We start from the raw sequence: 5337 nt of genomic DNA, 5'->3' as shown, positions 1-5337 counted from the left end.
TTCATTTGGGATCTCCTAGTGGCAGCAGTGGTGACACCCATGTGACACATTTACAGGAAATTACTTTTAAGTGTGTCTCTTTGTGTCTGATTAAAGTCTGTCTCTGGACCTCCCTGTTGTGTTTGTGATTAAAGAGGAGCCAAATGCAGCATAGTGCTAATCCAACAAAAGGAGAGCTTTATTTTAAAAGGTCAAAAACACAAAGTCAGGACTCGACTACATAAGAGGCTGGGAGCAAAACCTCAGAATGAATTCCAAAGGAAAAACCCAAAGTACACAATGAAACCAAGGAAAAACACTAACCAAACCAAAATAAATCCAAAGAGAGGAACAGGAGGACGAACTGACAGGGAGGACATGACGGCAGGCAAACACAAGACACAGGTACAAAGAACAATGATCCAAAGAGGACAAAGGGAGCACAGGACTTAAGAAGAGGAGGGAAAACAAGACACAGGTGGAAAAAATTAGGGAGGAGCAGGTAATCACAGAGGCGGGAAACAGAAGGAAGGTAAGAAAGAGACACATACAAAAGAGGTCAGGGCAGGAAGGATAATAATACAATCAGGAAATAAGAATAACAAAAGGCAGGCAAGAAAAACCACAAACAGAGAACAGAAGTGACATCCACAACAGTCCCAGGTTAAAAGCTGTGATGAAGCACTAATATTGTCCCAAACACAGCAGAACTTCATGGAATTTAATGGCATTTATTTGTCAAGGACAGCAGACTGTCTCTTATCACTATTATGCAATTTCCCCATTGTGGGACTAATAAAGGTTTCTTAATCTTAATAACCACTGATATAAAAAATATGTTGATGCTGTACATAAAGGCCTCCAATGAAAAATATGATGGTATGTGAAGCAGCTTTGAAGGAGTCAGATTCTCTTAAATTAAGCCCTTTTTGTCAGCACAACAATGTCATTATCATCTTTTTCTAACTTGATAGCAAACAGTTGTTTATTTACACAGCCAGCTGTTTTGGAACATCATTCTGGAGCATTTTGGAGCTGTGTCTCCGTCCACCTGGTGAACGTAAGCCCAATATTCACTCTCCTTTGGCTCTATGGTTTTTTTGGTTTCTACATCTGCCTCTCTAGCTGCCAAATGCTCCATATGTTCACCCGGCAGTTGCCAATGCTGTCTGTCAGCTCCTGCTGTTTGCTGCTGAGTAGGTAAAGGAGGGAGTTTAGAGCCAAGTCTCTGAAAGCAGCCGCCTCCTGTGGTTCAACATAACACGGTGAAATCAGCAAGAGTAAATCAAAACTGTAAAGTCGTACACTGTTATTTTAAAAAATGTCTACCACAGCTGCTTGATGTGCGCGACCATTAGGTAAAAAATAAACTTAGCCTGTCGAACTTTGAAAATTGTTTCATGATGTTCAGTCAGATAACTGATCCGCACATAAATAGTAGTGTTTTAATGGTACACTCCTATATAAACAGAACAAAACAGATGATATACATTTACAGCCAGGTACTGTGACAGTGTTGTTACATCACTTTATACATTTATTCATTCATTCATTCATATTATTACAAGATTTACAGAAATCACGAATCACGAGGGATGGTGTAGTCGGCCATGTTGGGAAGACCAGAAAGCACACAGCAGCTCAGACCGCTCCGGCCGACGTCCATGTCGCAGGCCTGAGACCACTCATTCGTCTCACTGTCATAGTACTCAACATTAGAGGTGGTGTTGAAGCCATTGAAGCCCCCGACAACAAAGAGCCGGTCCTCAACTACTTCAATGCCAAAGTCGCGGCGGGGGGTCATCATGGAGGACACGTTGTGTATATGCTCCTTATTAGTTTATGTACTTGTACTAATAATAATAAATGATTATAAATGCTTGTGCCAGCGCCCAGCTTTAACAGGGGGTTTAGTAACTTTTGGTTGGTTGTCTTATATTTTCATTTCTTGCTCTTTCATGGGTAGGTTGTAGGGGTGGGATGGTTAAGAAAAAAAAATCCAAACCGTTTGGTACACGTGTTTTGGTTCGGGGCGCGTGTTCTGTTTGGTTCTGGACATGCGCATCAAGTAATGCAGGGAGGTGTTTTTACTAGGGATGTCCCGATCAAGTTTTTTGGCCCTCGAGTCCAAGTCTGAGTCATTTGATTTTGAGTATCTGATCCTCAATGCACTCACAGCCGGTCAGTCTCTCTGTAGCTTCACGCAGCAGGTTCAGCTGCAGGCAGAGCAGAGAGACCCACAGCACTCTGGGTCCGACCGTGTGCAAAGCTGGGAAGGTCCCATGCTCACAGAGCGGGATGTAAATAGCATATTTCAATAGCAAAAATAAAATAAAAACACGGACATCAGTAACTTTAGCTTAACCTAGCGTAGTCATAGAGTTCAGTCTATCCTACTAGCATGTAATGAGCAATGGTGCATGCGTCTGTCACACATCGGACCTCTGTGCGCAGACAGCGGCGCAGAGAGAAATGACATGCTGCCGTGCAAATAAGACAAATAACATGACATAACATGTTCAGTTTGTTTAATAAAGGAACAAGGTGTAGACCTGTTCTATAGGAAAGTTCTTTTAAATGACTTCTGTTATGATCTGGTGCTATATAGAAATTAAAAAGAAATACAATTGACTAAAATTGACCTAATATAATGATGGGAAAACACTGAACTGATTCTTAAATATTTTGAATGTTGGATAAATAGGCTGTATTTTGTGCTCATCTGGTATTTCCAGAGTGTTAAAAGTAGAAAAAACTTCAACAATGTGAACCGAACCGAAAAACATGACCTCAGAACCATGAAACGAACCGAACCCACAAATGCTTGGTAAGGTTTTGGAAAAGATGATGATTTGCATAAATTCTCCTCCATTTTCAGAGTCACCCAGAAGAACAGCATGCACATGAGCACAATGCGTCACTCAGGTAGTTTGTGTTGCTTTCTATTATCACTCATGAGAATAGATGATATTGCACCTTCTAGCCTATAAAATGGTAAAGGATGGCTGTACTGGCCATCATCATGACATGGAGCACATCTAATAACTGATAACCCTCTATTGGGCTGAGGATGGCTTCAGTCACTGTCTTGAAATAGATTAACCTATAAAGTGAAAATTATAATGTATAATATAAAGTACCTTTGGCAAGAGAAGATCTGTGTATCCTTCTCGTTCCTGAGGTTCATGTGTGATCCACCGAATGATGGCCTCAAACACAGCTGCCTCCTGTCTCACATTGAGGTTGTCACTGCTGATGATGTCACTGACATCCTGGGCCGAGAGCTGCAGGAACTCTTCACCGAAAGCCACATCCTCAAAGTGACTGAGGACATAGTGGAAAGCCTTGAGGTGCAGTTCAGGGGCATGGTAGGTTTTTGTGAACTGCCAGATGCCGATGCAGTTGTCTGGGCAGAGCGTCTTTTCAAAAAAGTTGCAGCATATTTGCACCAGCTCCACTATATTGAGGTAATCAGCTGCCATGAAAAGCCTCCGTGCATTGGACTCTGTCACGTTAACAGAGCCGGTGTATGCAAACTCAATGATGAGCTCCATCATGTCTGAGGATAGGTCAGGGATAATGTAGACTTTCTTGTCAGGTTCAGACCAGCGTGTGAAGAGAGCTCTGAAAGACACAGAAAAAGTTCCACAACATTATACACCACTTTGATGCATTTCAGTTTTTAAAACAGATACTAAAATGAGTCACTAAGTCACTGGTGGATTTACGGGTAACTTTATTCAACAGTCTAGTTAAAGGTCTAAATCTGATTGCTGTAACATTATCTAATTCACTTATGACTTCTAAACTATACATCACGTTTAAGTTTAAGATAAAATAAGTTTGAGCCTATAGAGGGAGAAATCACTATTAGATGCTTTAATGTCAACATGTCCTATCATCCAAGTCCCACCTGGGGCCAGCAGATTAACACACACTTGTTCACCGGTTGTTTCTGTCATGTTCAAACATTAAGGACTGCTGCTGCTTTCTTTATGAGGTCAGGCTGACAACATTTTCCCAGCAGTTGACTAGTCATCACAACAATATCAGCAAACACACTGAAACACTGTGAGCTATAAAAACAAGATTGCAGTGAATAATCTCCAACACTCACATCATAAACTACAACAAATCCTTGTTTTTGTCTCCCTATGTAAAGGTTACGAACACATTCATTTAAAATTGAGATAATCAGTTCACCTAAAGTAAGTGTACTTCGCCAAGATGACTTTGTGGATGGGAAAGTCATGAGCCTCCACTCTGATGACAGCATCGCAGAGCAGCCCCTGCTCACGGAGATCTGTGTACACGTTCATGTTGACTTTGCAGACTTTATATTGTCTCTGTGTTTGTTGCCTGTCTCCTCTCAGTATGTAACAGAAGTTCAAAGACACACTGTGACTGAAACTCTTGTCATCAAAGCACTTCACATCACCATGGAGACATGTAAACATGTTTACATTTAAAAACTACCCATCATGCATTGCATTTGTGTTTTTAGTTGATTAGTTTGATTGCTGTTGCTAGGCAACAGTCAAACTATTGTTCTTCACCCTCTTTCCTCTTTTTATTCTTCCGTACGTTTTTTGGCGCAGCGTATCTTCAGCATACATTCACCGATTTCAGCCATTCAACTATCAAAATGTTCATCACACAGAGGACATTCCGGGTAAACTTCAAGTTTTTTTCACAAAATTATAATTTTTCAAATATTAAGCAATGTATGTAGTTCCACATGCTTTCAGCTACAGAAACCATTCAAACATCATTCTGTTCAGCTCTTCAGGGGCTGTTAAACTTGTATTCAGATTTGTTCAAATATGTTTCGTTTTCAAAATATTAATAAAAATTCAAAAGCCATCTAACATTGAAGTCTATGAGAGAGACCTTCAACGAGGGTCATCTGCCAAATGTATCTCCTCCTACAAATTTCAAGCTACAGACTCCATTTTAGTCTTAAAACGCTCATTATATGCTGCTCTATCAAACTTGTATTCAGAATTTTCTAATTCCGAATTGTTTGCACACGCTAGCCTCTCAAAGTTGGAGTGGTTTTCAGTCCGTTTCTGAGTTTAACAGTGTGTATTGCGTGGCTCAGAGTGGATGATGTCATCACTCAGAGTGCGGGAGGGAAAAAAACTAAACCAGATCCTGTGTCTCTATCCTGCTGCAACATCTGCACCTTCCATCTCGCTGAGATAATTATGCCACCAGTTGGAAGGTAAAATGGTTTGGGTTCTGACGGTGTCACTCTAAAAACTCAACACCAAACCGTTTTGCCTGTAGAGCCAGCTGTTCGGGAAGAGTCCCGGACTTTTCCTCATTCACAGCCCATATAAACGGTGAGGCGACTGG

The sequence above is a fragment of the Parambassis ranga genome, unplaced genomic scaffold (genome assembly GCF_900634625.1).
Source record: "Parambassis ranga unplaced genomic scaffold, fParRan2.1 scaffold_24_arrow_ctg1, whole genome shotgun sequence".
Classification (NCBI taxonomy): Eukaryota; Metazoa; Chordata; class Actinopteri; family Ambassidae; genus Parambassis; species Parambassis ranga.
This window is presented reverse-complemented; position numbering follows the sequence as displayed.